The sequence below is a fragment of the Felis catus genome, chromosome A1 (assembly GCF_018350175.1).
Source record: "Felis catus isolate Fca126 chromosome A1, F.catus_Fca126_mat1.0, whole genome shotgun sequence".
Lineage (NCBI taxonomy): Eukaryota > Metazoa > Chordata > Mammalia > Carnivora > Felidae > Felis > Felis catus.
In genome coordinates, this window is record NC_058368.1 from 95,842,769 (window position 1) to 95,866,339 (window position 23,571).

The window sequence follows — 23,571 nt, forward strand, 5'->3', positions numbered from 1 at the left end:
AAGATTAGATGCTGTCCTTCATCCCTCTTTGCACACCCTGGCTGTGGTGGAACTGACATTTTACCTTGTTCTCGTGACTTTTGGCCCAAGCTCCTTTAGGAGCTAATGTGCCCATATTTATTACCCATTTTTTTTAACCTCCTTTTCAGCGCTATCTAGTTGATTTAGTCTTTTTTCACCTCGATAGATATGGACTGAATGTTCGAAAGCAGCCGTATTGAAATATAGTTTAACACAACACACTGGACCAGTGTCAATATACAGCTTGATGAGTTTTCATGCATGTTCAGAATTGTGTGATCATTACAGCTAAGTCCTGAAGCAACGCCATCACCACAAACAGTTGCTTTCTGCCCCCTTAAGCTTTTCGCTCTTTCCTAATCCTGGCCTCTGCCATCCTGGTTTTTTTTCAGTTTATTTATTCATTTTTGGGCGGCAGAGAAAGTGTGAGTTGGGGAGGGGCAGAGAGGGAGAGAGAGAGAATCCCAAGCAGGCTCTGCAATGTCAGTGCAGAGCCCGACGCGGGGCTCCATCCCATAAACCCTGAGATCATGACCTGAGCCGAAGTCGGGCGCTTCGCCGACTGAGCCACCCGGGTGCGCCTTGATTCCTGCTTTGAGCTAATGTGAATAAAGTTCCATGAACACTTGGTTTCAGACTTTTGTGTAAACAGGCAGGTACTGCATTTTAATCAGTGATGTGAATGTATTTAGAAATGGACACGAAGTAGATTTTTAACGAGAGCATTTAAGCTAGACCACTGGCAGTTAATTTTTTCAACCTTATGTGATCTCTTCTCCTCCTGTTCTTCCTCCTTCTTCTGTAGTTGGATGATTTTTTTTTCTTTTAATTCGGTCTATCAACAGTTGAAACCTCCCACTATGAACATGCGTTTACTGGTTTCTCCCTGAAGGTGTACTTATTTGTTTATTTCTTATTGAAGCTTAGTTGACACACAACGTTACATCACTGTCCGGTGTCCAGTGTAGCCGTTCAAAAGTTCTGTACATCGTGCTGTGCTCCGCACAAGTGTAGCTACCAGCTGTCGCCATACAATGCTCTTACAATATCATCGACTGCATTTCCCATGCTGAACTTTATATTCCCGTGACTTGCTTACTTTATAACTGGAAGTTTACCCCCTTTTCATTGCCTTTACCTATCTCGCCCATGCTCCCACTGTTTCCCTTTGGCAACCACCAATGTGTACTCTGTATTTATGGGTTTTCTTCCCCCGCTTTTTTATTTGGTTATTTATTTTTTGAGATTCCACATACATGTGAAATCATAGGGTTGACCTCTCTTCTAAGTAGAAATTTTTCTATACTGTTTTTTTTTTTTTTCTTTTTCTGAGAGAGAAAAAGAGCACGAGGGGGCAGGGGAAAGGGGTAGAAGGAGAGAATCGTGAGCAGCCTCCACACTGTCAGCACAGAGCCGAACGCGGGGGGTTTGATCCCATGTGCCTTGAGATCGTGACCTGAGCTGAAATCAAGAGTTGGACGCTCAACGTCACCCATGCACCCCTCTTTACATGATTTTCAAGCCAGGAAAGTCACTATCGAACATCAGTGACTTAAATCCCTTGGAAATTGTTTTTTCGTTTCTACAGAATCGCACTGCTCTTTCTTTTTACAACTAAATAATGGTGATAAACAGTAATAATTTTTGATTTCTTTAATGTTAGTGGGAAGCTTTGCCTTAAATGAAGCTGGACAGGATTTAAAACTTTGCGTTGTATCTGCCTGTGTCTTTAAGCACAGAGACATAGCACAGTTTATAAGGTGAAGTTGGGTATCTCGTGAGCAGTTATAAATGGGAACGGGGTGGGGCAGAATGACAGTTCTTATCCATAATATATGTTTTTCATGGTGCACTAATACCTCACCCACAAAGAGCTCTGTCAAATTACACAATCAGGAAAAAAAAAGAATTAAAAAAAAAGAAACAACCAATAGGAAAATAAAAGATATAATCTAGTGCATTTCAAATATTAGTGTATATCAGGCATAATTCACATTCATTCAGTTTTATTCTGAGGCTTTTCATAATGAGATATTAATAGAGGTAATTTGGCTCCTGACGCCAATGTGAATCTCATCCAATGTGATGCATGAAAGCCGAGAATAAGCAAAAAATGAAGATGATTTTTATCACTCAGCCCATCCAGGTTCTGAAGAGTAGTGGCCCTGTCCTTTCTCCCTGGTTAAACTTGAAGGGAATCAGGGTGCCTGGGTAGCTCAGTTGGTTAAGCATCCAGCTTGGTCTCAGGTCATGAGCTCACGGTTCATGAGTTCAAGCCCCACATCAGGCCCTGTGCTGATAGTTCAGAGCATGGAGCCTGCCAAAAATTTGTTCTTTTTCTGCCCCTCTCCTGCTCACACACTGTTTGTCTCTCTCTCTCAAATATAAAAAAACATTAAAAAACAAACAAACATGAAGGGAATCAATCACTAAAGATTACCTGAAACAGACCAGTGCTATTTCTTGCATTCTGGTGCTGGGTCTGTGGGAGGACAGGTGCTGTATCAGTAGGGAATCCTCACATCTCCTTGTGACAGCAGAATTTTGTGACAAGGTGGAGCTTATCAGGGGACCAATCATGAAAGGGATTTTGAGGCCTTAACTCCCAGGGGTAACTCTTATAGGAAGACATTTTATGAAATTGCAGTGTAATTCCCAAAGCCATGGATGTATATTTAATATTAGGAATAAATTAATACCCAAGGGAATTGGGATGCTATTTTTAAACTATTTAGAGATCTTTGTAAGAATATGACTGGCTAAAAAAGGGCTATTTCCATCTAAATATAATATGACGAGAAAGATTGTGGATTTTTGAACGATAGTGACATGATTTAAACCTCATTCTCTGAGAGAAAATATGCTTTTTACTAAAGATTTTATTTTTAAATTTTTTTTCCAACGTTTATTTATTTTTGGGACAGAGAAAGACAGAGCATGAACGGGGGAGGGGCAGAGGGAGAGGGAGACACAGAATCAGAAACAGGCTCCAGGCTCTGAGCCATCAGCCCAGAGCCCGACGCGGGGCTCGAACTCCCGGACCGCGAGATCGTGACCTGGCTGAAGTCGGACGCTTAACCGACTGCGCCACCCAGGCGTCCCAAAGATTTTATTTTTAAGTAGGCTCCACACCCAGTATGGGGCTTGAACTCACAACCTTGAGATCAAGAGTCACACACTCTACCCACTTGAGTCAGCCAGCTGCCCCCAAAATAAGCTTTTGAGTAAGACTTCAAACTCCTCAAAATTCATTTTTGTAGGTGATTTTTTCCACGAATGAATCAGTGTTATCTGTCCATATTAATTGGCATTGCATTTCTTTGCTTTTATGTGGCCAGGGGTTCAGAATGAAGCTCTCTAATGTACCAAATGGTGTATATGTGTCCACCTCAATAGATGTTAGCCAAAAGCTCTCCAATGTTTGCTTTTGCAGCAGACTCCATTCTCTCCCATGGGGTATCCTACAAAAGTCATTTTGTTTGTATGTTTCACATCAATTCCACAAAGTTCTCTTTTTGTGTCCACCCACATGTTAATTTCTCTGGTTTTTGAGTGTCACCTTACACACCTTGTTGTACTGTACCTATATGAAAATAACTTTGTTTTCAAAGTGATCTTGGTTCTAGGAGCATGTGATAAGGAGAGAGACCCAGTTTTTAGATGGGTATATTACCTAAAATTCTAATATGGGATATGTGATCCGGAAGAAAAAACAAAAGAAAAAAAACTCACTCTGCTCTGAGTTCCAAAGCTGTTGCAATGCGTATTTAATTACAGAAGCAGAGCTAACAAGCTGTGAATGAGGACCACTCCATCTGTAAGGAGCTCTTTTCTTTCCTGCCCTCTCGATTTCTTAAAGAATGTGTATTCATAGGGGACAAGGTCGGACAGAGGAACACTTAACTACTAGCAAGCATTTTGACTTCAAACCTCACTGCACTCTCTTTGGTAGCAGGTGGGAATATCTACAAAACAAATTTGCTTAGATTTATAGCCATATTAGTTGGAGCACCCTTTTTTACTTTCCTGTCTTAGGCCTCAAGGCTTTGGTGGCGAAGGATGTCCAGTCTAGACTACGTGAGGCAAAAATAAGTGAGTTTGAGTCTGTCGAGGAAAGCGTTAGATCAGATCACCTATGAATAGCCTGGTCCCCTCAGTTTGACAAAAAGGCCTGAGATGTAGCTTGTCTTGTCAATCAGGGGAAAAATTGCTAGAGGCCAGAGAAACGTAATAGGGACGACCCCAGGCCCCTAACACACTGATCTTCGATTCCAAGGGCTGCCCTATCTTGCCTCTCCAGACTCATGAAAGAAAATGCATACAGAGAGACAGGGCCACCTTGGTGACTCCGTCCTTTAAGTGACTTTGGCTCAGGTCGTGATCTCACGGTTCAGGTCATGATCTCACGGTTAGTTCAAGCCCCACATCAGGCACTCTGCTTTCAGCACAAAGCCTGATTCAGATCCTCTGTACCCATCCCCACCCCCGCCCCTCCCCTGCTTGTGTTTTCTGTCTCTCTCAAAATAAATAAACTTCAATTTTGTTTAACATTTATTTATTTTTTTTTTTTGAGAGAGAGAGAGGGAGACACAGAAACCAAACCAGGCTCCAGGCTAAGCATTGTCAGCACAGAGCTTGACATGGGGCTTGAACCCATGAGTTGTGAGATCATGACCTGAGCTGAAGTCAGACATTCAATCGACTGAGCCACCCAGGTGCCCCAGAATAAATAAATAAACTTTAAAGAGAGAGAGAGAGAGAGAGAGAGAGAGAGAGAGAGAGAGAAGAGGTATCTGCCCTAATATACTTCCTTTTGCTCCTGGTAAATCCCATTCTCTAACTCATCCCAATAAATATTTGCTGCCTTGGTTAATCAGTAAGCAACAGTCTCCCTCCTGAGGGCTGGAGTAAGAAAGGAGGCAAGTTGTGAGCTGGCTACACTAAGTCCAACATCTATAGGTTGAGTTTTTTACCCACAGGACAGAGGTAGCGCTATAGACCATCTAAGCAGATTCCTCAGCTCATAGCTTAGTGTCTTAACACAATTTCATGACCTTTCCCTTGGTGAAGCAAATGCTCCTGCTCATCAGTAGCTAAAGAATAATCTGGATTTTTTTTTCTGGGCAAGAAATGTTTATGTCTGTATTGATTTATGTCGCTGCTCACAAGTTCATAGAAGGTTCAATTATTATTCTCAACTAATGTATGTAACCGTAGATCTTACATGGGTAATGGGAATCCATTTTAGTCTAAATTTGCCTTTAACTTAAATGTAATAAAATGGGTAGGTCTTTGGAGATGGGAAGAAAGAGGGATGTGAGAATCAAATGGTGAGTCTGGAGACTCAAACTGTTTTCTTTCTATCAGAACTTCTGTGCAGCAGTGTGATATCATCAGATAGTTCTACACATTGAACATTTTCTTTCTCTAAACATCAGTGGAGTTGAAGCCTGAAGCAGATGACAACGTGATGTTTTATCTGCTTCTGTGTCAGTTGGGTTGACTGCAGCAGCATGCCAGTGATTACACCTTTTTAAGTCTCTGCAAAGACAAGTTTTTTTTTTTCTCTTAATTCAAATTGAATTCACACAGTATACTGTGGCATGTTTCTTCAAACACCTTGCTTTCAAGCACTTTCCAATTAATAAAGACTTGGGGAATGTTTTCTGGAATTAATGAGGTTTTTCAAGACACATGCTATTGAAAGCACAACTCTTTGTTTCTGTTGCTATTTATACCGCCTCTTGGAGATTTTACTATTAGGTGTTTGTTTCTTTGTTTTTTTTTTTTTTTTTTTGTTTGTTTGTTTGTTTTTGACAGCTCTGCATGAAGTCACTTATAAAAAATGAATTTTCCCTTTCATTCTTGTAATCTTATATGTGTAACAAGCTAAGTGCTTACTAAATTGAATAAACACTCCATGGGCAGTATTGAATATGATACATTACAATGTGTTTTAAAATGATGAAATACAATATTAAGAATAGGAGGTAGTAGTTTCAAAGACAGAACATAATACAAGAATAATCTTAGGAGTCAAATATTAGTTCAGAGGAACAGAATAAACTATTACTCTACTACAGAACATAATACAAGAATAATCTTAGGAGTCAAATATTAGTTCAGAGGAACAGAATAAACTATTACTCTACTATCACCAAAATATTTCAACGTCTTATAGCATCTGCTCAGTGTAATCATTTGTATTGATTGATAATCAATAATTTCCAGTTGATTGGAAATCTGTGACTTGTGTCCAAATTTGGGGAGATTTCTTTTTTGGTGGTTGGATAGCCATTATTCATGACTATTTTCTTTGGTTTCCAGTGTTGCTAATATTCTTCTTTGAATTACATGTGCTATTTTCATTGTTTTCTCCAAAAGTACATCATTGAATGAATTTTTTAAAGACATATTTATATATTTTTGAAAGAGAGAGAAAGTGCAAGTGGAGGAGGGGCAGAGAGAGAAGGAGAGAGAGAGAGACTCCCAAGAAGGCTTCCCTGGGTCAGCACAGAGCCGAAGGTAGGGCTTGAACCCAGGTACCATGAGATCATGATCTGAGCCAAAGTCGGACCCTTGACTAACTGAGCCACCCGGGTGCCCCCATCATCGAGTGAATCTTAAAGGAAGAATATATAGGAAATAACATTGCTGAGTCTGTTCATGTCTGACAAATTCCTTACTTCCCTACTTGGCCCTCAGACTTAATGATATTTTGGCTGGGTATAGAATCGCAAGTCAATAATTAGCTTTCTGCCCAGAGCTTTGAGGGATTCAATTCTTAATACTTAGAAACTAGAAAGGCAGGTAAGAGTATCCATACTAAAGTCAGTTTTAGTTCTTGGTGAATAACCATTTTTACTGCTCTTTCTCTGAAATATTTTGAACCTATTCTTTTAACATATGTTTTCTGAAATGCCAAATTCTAAGTGGTGCAATTTTTGTCATCGATCTTGGTCTTTTCATTGTGAAGATTGGGATCTTTGGTTTGGGAAATTTTTATTATGTGATTATTATTCATGTTCATCTTTTTTAGAACTTTCTCTAGAACGCATAGTAAAGAGGTATCTGTGAACCTTACTCTCTCTTCAATCATCTTTGTTCTATTTAGATTTAACATTCTTCTTTGAGCAGTACCCAGTTATATACATTTTCACAACTTAAAAATAAAAATGCAATGAATACACAAACTTGAAAAATAAATCTCTTTTCTCTTTGGCTGTCAAATATATCTTCTTTTTTACCCCCATGGGAGCTTACTATGGTAAAGGAGTTTCTCTGTCTTGCTGGCTTTTTTTCCTCTTAATATATTTTGGAGATAATTCCATCATAGCCTATATAAATAGATCTACCTTTTAAACTATTGTCTGGCTCTCTTATAATCTGGTTTGCCTGTCTAATCTTGATGGCTGTCTATGCAGATTCTAGTCTTTGGCTTCCATAAACAATGATAAAAGTTTTCATGGAAATATTTTGTGTCTATAGTTTGCATGTCTATAAAATAAAATCCAGAAGTAGAAATACTAATTAAAAAGATACTTGATTTTAGTATTGTGGTATATATTTGCTTAATATTTTGTTGAGTTTCTCTCCAGAGCGGCTACAGATATTTATATTCCTAAGAACAGTGAATGCCTCTTTCCCCACACTTTGCCAATGCTGGGTGTTAATTTGCTTTTTGATGGATGCTGATCACAGTAGTAAAAAAAAATAACCTTTGGTTTTGGTTTGCAGTTTTTCAGTTGTGAGTAAATGTGAACATTTTTCAAATACATCAGTGCCATTTGTGGTTTGGTTTTTTCTCATAGGAAATGTCTTTTACATCCAATGCCCATTCTTTTCCCTAAGAATTTGTCATTTTTCCTTACTGATTTGGGACCTACCTATATAGGATAGAAATAACTTTTTCTTTGCTGATTTGAAACCTACCTATATAGAATAGAAATAATTTTGTATATCACATGTGGTAGTATTCTCCTTTTGGTTTGTAGTATGTTTTAAAGTTTGTTGCCATTGTTTTTTCACATGTGACTTCGATTTTCTATGAATTCAAACACATCAATTTTGTTTGTTATGGCTTTCCAATTGGTATATACTTAAACTGTCCACACTCTGAGATTACTAGACACATCTGGAGATTTTATGTATACACACACACACACACACACACACACACACACACACGTACATACTCACATATGCATATATACATAAACCATACACACATACAAAGAATCACCCTTTTAAAGCTAAAAAGCTGACCATCAGGTTTATTTTTTAAGTTTAAAAGCAAGAAATTATCACTTGAAATTTTCTTCAATGCATTATTTATCAGAAGTGTAACTAGTTTCATGTTAAAAGTGTTTTTAGTTTCAGGTCATTTTCTACAAATTTTGGTACCTATCCTGTAATGCAAATGCATGCTCTTCTGTGCCTATAAATTAAGCATGAGACAAGTAATTAGGTGTCTTTAAGATGAAGACCTCAAATCTCTTCTCTCAAGAGTATGTGCCTGTGAAACTTCTAAGGCTGTGAAAAAAACAAGAGCTATGAAAAACCACGGTTTAACCTCGCTAAATGCACCGGGTACCTTTATCTGTAACATGGGCAGTTCTTCTGCCTTATGTGTTACTTGCAAACCTAGGAGTACAAAGAGTCAGGTCAAAGTTCTTTGGAGTGTGAACTCTGGGTCAGGCCTTGTGCTAAGCTGTGGACATACAGCCTCATTTCCTGAGGGGCATAACCGCTTGCTTTGGTAGGTAGTATTGTCTACACCGTTTTATAGTAAACCACAACTTGGAGGCATTAGGTAATTGCTCAACATCACCCGTGTAGAAAGCAGCAAGAAAAAAGCAGACGTGAAGTTTTCCTGACTCCCTAGCCCTCTCCACTTACTGTTTATTTCATAGTGCCTGTAACGTTTGTTACTGTGGCTGTAAGCTTTTGAGATGGGGATTCAAGAAAGAAGTAGCTGGTTTGCTGAAGCTAATTCTTTTTAACATATTCAACTCCGTATTTTTTAGTCTTTATATTTGATAATCTTTAAGATTAAGGACATTGTGATAGTCTGTGGTCAACTGGAATGTATTATGCATTGGGTTTTATATTTAAAGTAATTAGAGATTCAAGCTTTAGACTCATAGGGACCTGGATTCACAGCCTGTCTTTGAACTTAATGGCTGTATGACATCAGGCAAATTAATTAACCTTTAAATCCAATTATACTATCTTCTAAGAAATGAGATTAATAATGGCACCCATTTCAAGAGGTTGCGAGGGTGTTAAATGAACGTAAGCTTCTCCAGAGTCTTATTTTGCCTATCACCATATCCCAGGCACCTGGAAAAATGTCTATCCATAGTAGCTGCTCAATAAATACTCATTGAATAAGTATCAAAAGTTTATTGCACTGCCCCTGGATTTGTCACTATTAGCCAATGCAAAGAATAAGAGCACACATTTCTAGTTTTCTTTAAATTTTATTTTCTAAGTTATTTTTAATTACTATTATTATTTTTTTTAGCGAGAGCAAGTGAAGCAGGGGAGAGGGACCGAGGGGAGAGAGAGAGAATCTTAAGCAGACCCCAACACGGGGCTAGATCCAGGAGCATGGGATCATGACCTGAGCCAAAACCAAGAGTCAGACACTCCACTGACTGAGTCACCCAGGTGCCCCTTGTAGTTCTCTTTAAATGAGGAGGATGATTTGAATTCCTGGTTAAACAAACATTTTTCAGTGACAATTAGCAGAGATGAGATTCTATGAAACCCAGCTCCTTATCATCCACCTGTCTTTGCTGCTTTTAGGCTTCTGAGAGATGTTTACCTTCTCTTCATTGACTAAATGAAGATAGGGCAATTAATTGGTGACAACATTTATGTAAATGTGTCATTTTGAGTACTGAGACTTCCTGTTCTTAACTAGTACTTTGTAGAATACCACAAATTACTGAACGAAGTTTTGAGGATGCATAGCTGACTATGTTTCCAAGAGGGAGACAATGGGAAAGAGAGTTTCTAAGAACTGCAAAGTAACAATCCAGTGCACCTTCTCACTATAAACATCAGTTTGGGAGTTGATCAGTCAGTGTTAATTCTGGAGGCAGGAGAACAATTTTCGTTGTCAACCAATTGAGTTCTCCACCGCCCCCAGTGAGCCCGGACACTTGGATCAGGGTCTCCATTCACAAAACTTCTATGAGTGAATTCAACCACCAGAGTGTAGGTTCTCCTGGGCCCAGTGAACTTTTTCCATCTTGTTTATTACTCTTTCTCCAGTGTTTAGAAATAAGTGGTCAATAAAATTTAAGTGAAAGATTGAAGCCAATGGAAGGCGGCCTTTACGGTAGCTGTTTCTTTTCAACCAGTGCGGATCAATGGTACACTTACTTTTGTTTTCAAGGGGGAAATACAAGTAGAGCATACATATTCTAGGGAGTTCAGTCAAAAATAAAATTTTTGTTTACTAACTATCATACCAGTCAGCGGAGATTGACGGAAGTTCACTTCTCGGTATAGCTAGTTTTGAGTTGACGTGGAAAAGGGTCATTCCATAAGCACAGACACATAATCAATCATTAACACGGATTATAAATGAAAAAGATTTAAAACCTCTGAAGACAAATGCCCTGTCTTCTTGGCTGATCTGCAGCATGATTGGAACTCAGACTAGTCTCTAGGTCAATTTTTTTTTTCTAGAATGTCAATCAAATTTGTTTCAAATAATAATATAAATGTAGTGATTTTGTATTTTCTGTGCTATAGCGATTTGGACTTCTGAACATGTCTGTTTCTTTCATATCGTTTACCACTATGAGGATACAACATGGCGTATTCCATGACCTGAGAGAATACTTCTGTTACTTGCATGTGTCTTGAGCACGCATGTGTAACTACCTCACCTGGGTGCAAGACGAGTTGCATTTGGGATTTAAATCATTGTTTTGTAACCTGACAAGATGCTTTGACAGACTGTGAAGACTAAAGCTCCCGTGAAAACCGTTCTCTCATTTACTTTCACTTGCTCAATTATTTTGAGCCTTACCCAAAACAGGGATTCATCACCTCCAGAGAGACGTCAGAAGATGTCAAGATGTAGATTTGTCTTTTTTATCCTTGCCTTGCAAATGAGATTCCATTGTCAAAATGACAGAAGATTCAAGCTGGAGAGAAGCCCCCAGAAAAATGTGAGAGCTTCCTCACCGTATGAGTTGCAACTGGCCTATTAATAAGTGTTCACTCATGTTGGGCCTGACCTCAACCCCATGACCGGACTTCTGGACAGAACCTTCACAATTGCCAATCAGATGCATGAATACACAAATTATATGGGGATATATTTGAAAAAGGTATGAGACAGGTTCCTTACATCAGCTATTGATTTGTCCTCTTTTGAACTTCAAAGAACTTCTCTAGTGGGTAACTTTGTGACATGGAAGCCAATAAAAACAAAAAGAAGTGTTGTTTATAGTGACCTCATTATGCTCAGTGTTCAGATAATGATCTGGGTCTTGCAGCGAAGGCTTTGATCTGGGGGGATTGTGCTAGAAATGTTTCTGAACCAGGTTTTCCTGTGGCGTGAAAATAATTTTGTGTTGCTGTGTGTGCAGCAAACAAGCTTCATTTGGTTAAGGGGGCTCTTTATCCGGTTTTGTTTACTCTGGATCTAAGAGCTTTTGATTCTAATATATCAAGTAAAATCTGTGTTCTCGACACTGTGGTTGACTCCTCGACACTGAGGCCAGCTTGGACTCTTCGTCTAAGTTAGCCATGAGGACTTAATTTCTGTTGCCAGCAATATGTGTCGTCGGGGTCACATGACCAAATTCTTGCTACCGAGAAACCAGAGTTTTGACATAAAGAACCCATACTCCTAAGAAAAGTCCCAGGGTACCCTTGCCGCAAACGAACGTCGGCAGTATGAAAATGAGAGCGGGGACAATGGCAGCTTCCTTGCAAATTGGGTAAAGAAGTAGCTGACAGCCTGGAGACAGAAAGACCCTGGGCCCTTGTCACCATCACCTAGCGGCTTAGAACCCACGGTACTCAAGTCCTTGAGTTTTGTTTTGTTGTGTTTTGTGTGCGTTTTTTATGTTTGCAGGAGATAAAACACTTTCTTACTCATGAATTCCGCGTAAGTTGATTCTTCTATTACCTACACCCCAAAACGCCCCGGTAAAGATAGATCAGTAGCATGGACCCATGTTACGAACTCTGTGTTGTGATTGGTAGGCGGGTGCTCGAATTTTAGATTTTAGAGGAGGACGAAGGATGGAAAGGGGTTTCTGCGAATAGCTCTGAAGGACACTTGTATGCATTTGTCTAGAACGGGTTTAGAAGAAATATTTGCAACCAGTTCCCTGGCCCATGTGGCTAAGGGAAGGATTGTGTCTCAACCTACATCCCCGGGCAATGTGCCACAATGACTTGTCCCACCCAAAATGCACCGGGACAGGTGCTTCGGGATTTAATGCACTGATAAAAGTGATGAAGGTGATATTGCAGCCCACAGTTTATCAATTGATTTCTCTCTGGGGATTTGCTCTTCTAAACTGTGTCCCCCGCCCTCCGCTGGGTAATAGCTGTGATCCTGGGCTTTTATCTTGTTCTTTTGAGTACGCAGTGTCCTCTTTGTCTATATTTGTACACTAGTTGACAGCTGCATCTTCTGTATGAGCGCAGAAGGGTCACTGAATATTGGGACATTTGAGGTTGAATTGAAATCCCATTTTGGCAAGAAAACTTCCTACTGGAAAAAAAGAGCCAAAAATGAATGTCACATAGTACAAAACATGAGGGCCATGGTGCTTCCTGTCCTAGCCTGGGGTTTCCCCATGACAGAGCTAAAGACCAGGGCTTGCCTCCAGGTAGTTAATTTGTGAGGCAGCCCCAGGGAGCAGAAGTAAGAGGCTAAAGGGAGTAAAAAGTAATTTCAGAGAAGGGGAATGTGATTTTAGAAAGATGTACAATTGGGGCGCCAGAGCGTCTCAGTCGGTTAAGAGTCCGACTTCAGTTCAGGTGAGTTCGAGCCCCGCGTCGGGCTCTGTGCTGACAGCTCAGAGCCCGGAGCCTGCTTCCGATTCTGTGTCTCCCTCTCTCTCTGTCCCTCCTCTGCTCACACTCTGTCTCCCTCTCTCTCTCAAAAATAAATAAACATTAAAACGTTAAAAAAAGAGAAAGGTGTATAATCACTCCCACTGTGGGCAACTGGGGCTTGATCTTGTTGGGACCTTCTGACATGTAGAATGAGCCTCAGAACAGTAAGGAACATAAAGGAAGAACATTCATCCATTAGCTCTTGTGCCCCGTAGGTCAGGAGTCACCTGTGTGTAACTCCCTCTCTCTTCCCAGCTTTGCATACGTGACCACCATGAGAGTTCCCACAGGGGTGTCCTGTGGTGAACTGATAGAAGCCCTGAGAAGGAAGCAAGATGCGCAGGTGCTTAGTGGTAAGGGTACAACTTTGTGAGTGCAACTAGTATAGCAATAATTAGAATAAAGGATGGTTTGAGAGGACCTGTGAAAAGGAAGAAGATGTGTCCAGTGCACTTTCTTTCCACTGCCATGAACTGATGTTCTCTCCCTCCCCCCCGTGCCCAGGTAAGAGATAAGTAGCTCAGAGACATTTCTGTTTTGTTACTTCGCGACTAATATTTCACAGGCAACCCTGATTCTGGAAAGCAAATAGCTCAAACGAAGACTAGGAGAAATACTGAAGGAAAATCCAAAATGAATCTGAAGGCAGCAATAATAAATCATACATGCACATAAAATACTGGAGAAAATCTATAGGAAGTAAGAGGCACAGAAGACTATTTCTCAGAGTTATTTTGCTGAAGTAGTGAGAAGGATCTGAAACCAAGTAAGCAAGATATGTTACTGAGTGGTCTGGCTACTTCGAGAGAGTGGAGATGCATGGACTTATTATTACGTGCTGTCCTTAGGAGGGTACTTGACACTGAAGCCTTGGCGGGTGCTTGCCACTTTTCACGTGTAGCTTCAACGCACGGAAATGAGAATGGGCACACAAAAGCAGCCCACCTGTGGAGCACCCTGAAGGAAACAAACACGATTAATTTGATGCAGTGTCTACCAGAATTCTGGAATGCATTAACGGTATGAGTGTGTGTGTGTGTGTGTGTGTGTGTGTGTGTGTGTGTTAGACACTCATATATGTGTGTTTGCATATGTTTATATTTAAATCAGGTCATCAACGATGTATAAAGTGAGGCCAAACTGACTGGAGTTCACATTGTCTCAGAGACTTCAAACTGAAACTGATCACAGAGCCAGTGATCATATATATGAGCAGAGTATATTCCGTAAGACATTTTCCTTATAATAGATCCAGTACACGCTTGCCAAAAGGGAGAAATGCTCTGGCAAAGGACATTATAGCGGACATACAGTCTTTTAGAGGAACGATGGACCCTAACACGGTAAGGACTTTGACGAGTCTTGAAGGACAAAAACTGAGTACAATCTCTTAAATAGTGGTGACCCACATTTTCTAAGAGTAACACAATTTGGGAAATGCTGCAGGTAGACATAATGTTTCACGTTTCAGCAAGCTTTTTGACAAAGTCTCTCAAGGTCTTCTTGTAAACATGATGATGATGTATGGATTGGGCTTTGGCAAAATTAGGTCAGCTTGTGGCCAGTGGAATTACTGTTCTCAGCGTATTGACTAATGGGTCATTGCCGGCACACAAAAGAAGAGTTCTCTGGTGACATGCCACAGAGCTCTGTCCTTGGCACCTGCCATGCTTAACTAGTTTATAAATAACTCGGGTAATGATCTGAAAAAAAGAAGAATGTTGAGAGAAGGAAGTAATATTCTACTGCATTGTAAACCCGTACAATGCTTTGAAAGAAAAAGCGTTTTTTTGAATCTGATAGACCCAAGTTCATTTGCTAGCATTGCTATTTATTCCCTGTGTGGTCACTGTTAAATTGCTTAGCCTTGTAGAGTTTCTAACGAGTAAATAAATACGGAGTTAATTACGGTAAAGGTAGTAAATGACATGTAAAAAGTAAAATGCTTTACTCATTTGGCAGACTGTAGGCAATGCAGTATTATTACCCAGAATTGCACTAACTTGATAGGTTATAATGAAATCTCAGAGATACATTGTGAAGTTGATATGCGTAAAATTAATTTGAAAAATCAGTTATAGAAGTATATGTAAGAAATATCTGAACTTATCTGATTTTTATTAGTTGGGCTATAGCTCTAGAGTTAAATTGATTGCAAACTCACTGTGAGGCAGAAATACACATGCAACTTCTCAGAGTTAATACAATCTGGACAGCAGTTGTAAAAATGTATGTCCAGACCAAGGCAAACATGCACTTTAGGGTACTTTGCGTTGGTCACTACCATATCTGGATAATTCTCTGTTGACAAAGGGCAACATTGACCGTGTCCAGCACATGCATAAAAGGGTGACTCAGATGGAAAACGTCAAAAGATGTTTCATAAAGATAGTGACAAGGACTACGGAAAAGGCGTTCAGTAACCCTGTCTGACAAATTTAGTCGAAAAGGACAAGGCTTTTGTGGTTGTTTTGGTGACATTTTATTTTTATTCTTTTTTCCTCCTCCACTCTTAAAACAAATGTTTATTTTTGTGGGAGAAAGAGCACACATTGGGGAGGGGCAGGAAAAAGAGAGGGAGCTGTCAACACCGAGCCCGATGCAGGGCTTGAACCCACAAACCGTGAGATCATGACCTGAGCCGAGGTCGGACGCTCAGCTGACTGAACCACCCAGGAGCCACCACATTTCTTTTTATCTTTGTTGTATGTTTAACTTCTTCATGGCCACTCATCCCCCCTCTTGGACTTTGCTTCTTAGACTCTAGTTTTGTGCCGCAATAAATAAAATTACCTTGGATTTTAAATGACTGACAAACTTCCGTGTATGAAGTGCTCTGTAGATAATTCATCTAAAGATTCAGTTCTCAAAACTTCTCTACAGACTTTGACCTAGACGCACAGTAGCGACCTGCCTACTATCAAAAGGCAAACGCTGTGGCCTAGGACTCGGGTTCACTGAAATGAGCACACAGAGACATAAACAATGGTTTATTCCTGTTGTAAATAAGCTGTGTCTGCTTTTTAATTATTTTTGTGCAAATACTATGTGGGTCCCTATAGATAATGTGTGTGTGTGTGTGTGTGTGTGTGTGTGTGTATAAAGGAGAAAATAAAAATCAAGCATAATCCATATTTCTGCTTCCCTTTGTTGTGAGATGGACCTTACAAATCAAGAGATAAATAAAAAGACTTCAGAATAATAATTCATTCCTAAATATTTTATTCTTTTTGATGCAATTGTAAATGGAATTGTTTTCTTTTTCTCTCTTTTTTTTTAATGTTTATTTATTTTTGAGACAGAGAGAGACAGAACATGAATGGGGGAGGGTCAGAGAGAGAGGGAGACACAGAATCGGAAACAGGCTCCAGGCTCTGTCAGCAGAGAGCCCGACTTGGGGCTCGAACTCACGGACTGTGAGATCATGACCTGAGCCGAAGTCGGACGCTTAACTGACTGAGCCACCCAGGCGCCCCTTCTTTTTCTCTTAAAGTTTGTTATTTTGTGTGTGTGTGTGTGTGTGTGTGTGTGTGTGTGTGTGTGTGAGAGAGAGAGAGAGAGAGAGAGAGAGAGAGAGAGAGAGAGAGAGAGAGAGAGAAAGGCAGAGAGGGAGAGAGAGAATCCCAAGCAGGCTCTGCATTATCAGCACAGAGCTCGACATGGGTCTAGAACTCATGAACCATGAGATCATAACCTGAATTGAAATCAGAAGTTGGATTTTAATCACCTGAGCCACCCAGGCACCCCAGAATTGTTTCCTTAAGTTCTCTAGTTCATTTTAGTGTATGAAACACAACACATTTCTGCGTTTTGATTTTTGTATCCTACAACTTGACTAAATTCACTTATTCTGGTACTTGACTCGGTGGAGTCTTCAGGGTTTTCTCTATATAGTATCATGGCATTTACTCTCATTTCAAGTTAACAATGGTCCATTTTATATGTGCTGAGGATCTTATGCAGTCCTCTTCGAATGTTTTGTTGTTTTTGTTTCAGTTTGTTCAAATTCCTTACATGTATAGTTTAACATCAGTAGATTTTCCTTGTGTTTGTGCACGTTTTACCTCTGTCCACGTGTTTCCTATTAGAATTCTCCTTGTCACTTGTTAAGATGGACATCTTAATGGTCTATTCATTCCATGGTCTGTTCGTTTCCTTGGGCAAGTAGCTGTCCTTAGATAGCTATCTCTTTTACATAATTTACAAAGGAAACCCATTCTTAGGTAATCTGAAATATTCCGTAGTTCTTAGTCACTTTATTAATGCATGAGTTGAACAAATATGTGTTGTATGCCTAGTCTGTTTTAGGCATAGTGTTAAGGGTTAAAGATAAAGCCATGGAAAGTAAAAAAGTATAAACTTCTAATGTATAAACATATATATATATATATGCATATATAAATATAAAATATAAAACAAAAAATGCATAAAATTCCCCACATTTATAGGAATAATGTTTCATTATGAGACAAAAGTGAATAATAAATTATATTATTGTGTCGTTAATTTCAGTTGGGAGGGATACTTTGAAGGCCACGTGTAAGATGTCAAGTGTGCTTTTTCTGGGGATGTGATGTGCTGGGAAATGATGAGGGAAGATTTGTAAAGTGAGTTTTGAGTAACAGGAGTTCTGTAGGAGGAGGAAGAGTACACAGGGAAGCCGTTAAGGCGGAAGGAACAAAGCAAACAGCCAGCATCCCTACATGAGTCTTCAAATTTCACCCTGTGGGGCCTCCCACCCTTGGCTTCTGAACTCTGCTTCTATCTCATGTTGTTCCCTGATGCCTTATAGGAGGTTTTAGTCCTAAAAGGGCTGTAGGGGAATTATTTTTCGGAATCTATACTTCTACTGCTCTACTCTTCTCTTCAGAGCTTTTTTTGTGATGGAGGGAACAAGTACAACTCAAGCAGGGAAGTGTCAGGAGTTCATATCCCGGGGAACACTTTCCAGCCAATGAGTCCCATTGTCATGGGATGAATAGCATCATTTCTTTGTCACTCAGCTGGGACATCTCTAAGGGGCATTTTAAATGCTGCCCCGGTATATTGCAGTGAGATTGAGCTCTTGCATTCTTTTTTTTTTTTCTTATTTATTTATTATTATTATTTTTTTAATTTTTTTTTTCAACGTTTTTTATTTATTTTTGGGACAGAGAGAGACAGAGCATGAACGGGGGAGGGGCAGAGTGAGAGGGAGACACAGAATCGGAAACAGGCTCCAGGCTCCGAGCCGTCAGCCCGGAGCCTGACGCGGGGCTCGAACTCACGGACCGCGAGATCGTGACCTGGCTGAAGTCGGACGCTTAACCGACTGCGCCACCCAGGCGCCCCGAGCTCTTGCATTAATGATACAGCCCAACCGTTATTGACTCTCTTATTTGCTCATTGTATTTCCCTACTTTCTCTCTCGTGTTTCCTGATACTATCTACCAAATAGATTGTTTTTCTCACGTCTTTGTGTCCAGGAAACCCCAAACTTAGCTAGTTGTTAGTGCAGATAATCGCTGGAAGCAGATCCTCGTACATTCAATGGTTTACCTCCTTGAGGAGCTACGGGTTTTTTTTTCTTTTTTTAATTGTGATGAAGTCTAAATTATTAACTGTGTTGTCTTTCAAGGTTAGTGTTTTTTGCATTTATTCAGGAAGTCTTTGTCTATTTACAACAGTGTTGCCAAGATACTCTCCCGCTTGTTTCCAGGAGCTTTATATTTTTAGGTTTTATGCTTAAGTATTTGGTTTATGGTGTGAGGCATGGGTTGCTATTGAAGTGATGGTCATAAAGCTTTTAGATTCCTTTGACTCTTAAGTGAAGTAGTACTTGACCATGTTTGTGTGAATCCATTTCTGGACTCTCTCTTGTGTTCTCTTGTTCCTTTTGCTTATATTTACATTAACAGCAGACTCATTAAAGCTTAAGTGTTACGGTAAGACTTAAAATCAGGTCATTTAATTCCTCCAAAATTGTACTTGTTTTCCAGGAGAGTTTTGACAATTTGGATACTTTATATTTCCATATAAATGTTATTAGCTTGTTGATTTCTACTCCCTCTCCCACCCTGAAAACAAAACAAAACAAAACAAAACAAAACAAAACAAAACAAAACAAAAACAAACACCAAACCAGACAGCAGTTTGGTTGATAAAGCATTTATTTTATAAAAATAATTGAAATAGAATTTCCATATTTAAAATACTGCTTATCCCTACACATAAATGTCGTATCTCTCTCTTTTTGCTTTTTTCTTTGAATTCTCACAGCAATGTTCAGTGGTTTTTAGTGTAGAGTTCTTTTTTTTAAATTTTTTATTACATTTATTTATTTTTTGAGAGACCTAGAAAGACAGAGCACAAGTTGGGGAGGGGCAGAGAGAGAGGGAGACACAGAATCTGAAGCAGGCTCCAGGCTCTGAGCTGTCAGCACAGAGCCTGACGCGGGGCTTAAACTCACAGACCGTGAGATCATGACCTGAGCCAAAGTCACAGGTTTAACCGACTGAGCCACCCAGGCACCCCTAGTGTAGAGTTCTTAACATGTTACTAAACTTGTTTCTAAGTGGTTTATATGTTTCTGTGATATTTATTTTTATTTGTTAAACATTTTTTTCAGTGTCTATTTTATTTGTGAGAGACAGAGAGAGAGAGGGGGAGGCAGAAAGTGGGTGAGGGGAGGAGAGCGAGGGAGACACAGAATCGGAAACAGGCTTCAGCCAGGCCCTGAGCTGTCAGCACAGAGCCTGTCGCGGGGCTAGAACTCATGTACCACGAGATCATGACCTGAGCCAAAGTCACACGTTTAACCGACTGAGCCACCCAGGTGCCTCTCCTGTGATATTTATTTTTAATTTCATTTTCTCCCATTTTTGTTGCCATTGCATTCCAAGAGAATTTTGTATGCTGAATTCATATCCTGAGGCCTTTCTGAATTCATTTATTGGGTTTAGTGTTTTTGTAGATTCCTTCAGATCTTTATCACAAGCATGTTTTCAGCAAGTAGAGTTTTATGTCTCCTTTTTCAAACTTTATACATTTTATTTATTTTTTAAATTACTTCACTCAATAAAATCTCTAGCACAAAACTCAATAGAAAGTGAAAATAGACACGTTTATGTCATCCTGATTATAGCCTTATGGCAAAGGTATTCATGTTCACCATTAAACATGTTAGTTGTAGGTTTTTCACAGGTACTCATCACATTCAGGAAATTTCCTTCTATTGGTAGATGCCTGAGTGATTTTATTACAAATGGGTGTTAGATTTTGTCAAATAACTTTTTCTATACCCACTGACATGATAGCATAGTTTATCTCCTTTATTAATGTGATGAATTATACTTATTGATATTTAAATAGCAGATCAAGTTTGCATTTCTGGATACACTCTACTAGCCATGATTTATTATCTCATTTTATGTATTGCTAAATTTGATTTTCTTAGACTTTGTAAGGAATTTTCTATATTGATGAGGGATATTGGTCTGTCAATTTTTTTCTCTTCAAATGTCCTGGTCCAGCTTTGGTTTTTGTGTTATTCTGACTTCATAAAATGAGTTTTGTAGTGTTCTGTTCCCCACCTCCACTTTCTGAAAAAGTTTGTGTAATACTGGCATTATTTGTTCACTAGTTGTTTAATAGTATTCCCAGGAGATACTATGCTCATCTATGTGCCCATAGTTATCTTTGTGAGGAAAATTTTCTATTACAAATTTAATTAGTTCCTACTTCTTTTGTGTTTTTTTAAATAAGTGTCAATACCTTTTTCATTTCAGTGACTGTAAGATCTGTAGTAATGACCAATTTTTCATTTCAGTTGTTGGTAGTTAATATTTTCTCTATATCGGGATCATTTTGCTAAGTTGACCAATTACATTAAACAATATAAAGAACCAAATTTTGGGTTTTGTTGATTTACTCAGTTATTTTATTTTTATTGATTTATTTTATTTTCTACTCATTATTTATCCTCTTCTACTTCCTGTGGATATTGCTTCTTTTTTTTTTTTTTCTTTCCTAACTTCTTTACATGGGAGATTAGATCATCGTCCACAGATTACAACCCACAGGCCAGATGTATGTTTTTCTATTGTTTATACAATGCCAGAGTTAAATAGTTGTTATATAGACCATTTTCTGTAAGCCTAAAATACTTGTCTTTAAAGAAAAAGTTTGTCAATCCTTAGCTTACATTACTAATTTTAGATACTGATTTTCTAGCACAAACCTTTAAAGATAACCATTACTATATTTACATCCTACAAATTTTATGTTGTGCTTTCATTTTTATTCACCTGAACATATTTTCTAAATGCTTTCATTCTTTCTTCTTTGACTATAGGTTTATGTAGATTTAAGTTTCCTAATTTAGAAATAAGTAAGGATTATTTTGTTGTTGTTCTTGATTTCTAGTTGTATGCTTAGGTATGCTTTATGATTTAAATTCTTTGAAGTATGTGGAGACATCTGTGACCTGCCATAGTGTCTCCCTTGATGTATGTTGCAAGTACACTTGAAAGTAATGTATGCTCTGCAGCTAAGTATAGTGTTCTATAATTTTTATTAAGTTAAGTTGGTTGATAATATGATTCCACTTTTTTTACATGCTTGTATGCTGAAATCAAGAGTCAGACACTCAACCAACTGAGTCACCCAGGTGCCCTAGTTAGGTCTTTCTTGATTGCTCTTAATAATTGATTCTAAAAATGTCTGTTTCCTGTTTGGAATATTTAACCCATTTACATTTAATGTTAAATATCGGTATTGTTTAGTTTAAGTCTACCATCTGGCTATTTGTCTTTATCTGTACAATTTCTTCTTTGTTCCAGAGATTTCCACCTGCTTTTTTTTTTTTTTGTATTGATCACATATTTTTAAGTATTCTATTTTATTTCTTTTTTTGGGGGTCCCGGTTTTACGTCTTCATTTCATTTATCTTTGCCAATGGTTGCCCTACCAACTAGAATATGCATACTTAAAGAAGTGTAGTCTGTTCGGAAATAATTTAATGTCATTTCTCACCAGTGTAAGAACCTTACCCAGTACAGTTTGACTTAGCATCCCATCCTCTTTGCAATTTTTGTGATATAGTCATAACTACAAATGGCAAAACACCACAACACCATGCTGTTACTACTTTATAGACTGGACAACTTTTATCATTTCATGTAATGCCGGTCTTGCTCATTCTTTCACACGTTAATTGGACTCAGAACTTTGTGCATGTTTTTATTATTATAGAATAATGTTAGCTTAGTCTGATTCAGTTGTATTGCACCCTGAAACCTCAGTGGCAGGCTTATGCGGAAGTGTTTGAGAAAACTAAGAACAGCTGAAATTGGAAGGACTAAATGAACCTCAGTAGTGACCAAATGACCTAATATCTAAGTTCAGAGGGCTGTAGTGTTCTTTAGCAATTGTCAATGACTAAGTGGGGTCTGTGATGGTGTTTGGAAGTACAGGGAGGAAACAGCCAATGATTAGAGCATCTTCTATATTTCAGCTCTATATGCTTTATTTCATAAAACTTCATTTATCTTTCAGAAAAACTGTGCAAGGCAAGTTTTATCATTGTTTCACAAATAAAAAAATGTCAGGACATCTGACTATTGGATTTATGATAGTCAATATGATTAGGCAGGACCCCACCTGGCAACTATAAGAAGTATGGTCCAAACCCTAAATTTGAAATTGATAGAAACAGAGTAGAATATCAAGGCTGGTCAAGTAGACTAGACTGCAGACAAATTAGGATGTCCTGTGTAACTTCACCCCGTACCACTATATAGACGTGACAGATGTTGTATGCGACAAGGGTACAGCTCAGCAGTCTTAAATGCCCAGGGCTAAGACTACATTGTGGGTTAATTTCATTTGTGAATGTGGATGAGTCCCAATATCTTCCTTTCTTTTTTCATATGTGTTCTTGTAACTGGTTGGCACTAACTGGGGACATTAAAACCTTAACACAGGATTTTGGGAAGCTGCAAATCCCCACAAAACAGACTATTGAAATCAGACACAGACCATTCAGTTATTCTCTCCTTTAGGGGAAAAAATTGCTAGGTAATTTTTTATTAATGGAACTCTAGTTTATTTTTAGACATTTCCACAGAATGTTTGCAGAGTGTCTTTTTATGTAGTGCTTTTAACAGTCCAAGTAATCATAAACACAGAAGCAGAAACTATGCCCTTCTTCTCTTACACACACAAAAACAACTCTACAATTTGATTTCATTTCTTTAATTTCTGTCTCTACTGGAAATAGAGTAAAAATGCTCTCTCCTCGACCCGGCCTCTCCCAACACCCCGTGTTTATTGAAAAGCAAGTAATTCACTATCAGTCTTCTTTCCTGCAGTATAAATTTCTGTTTTGTAAAAAGCTTTTAAAAAATGGAGGTCCTGCTTTCTCACCTTTTGATCTGTCTATATTCTCCCATAAGAGATATTTTTCCTTAATTA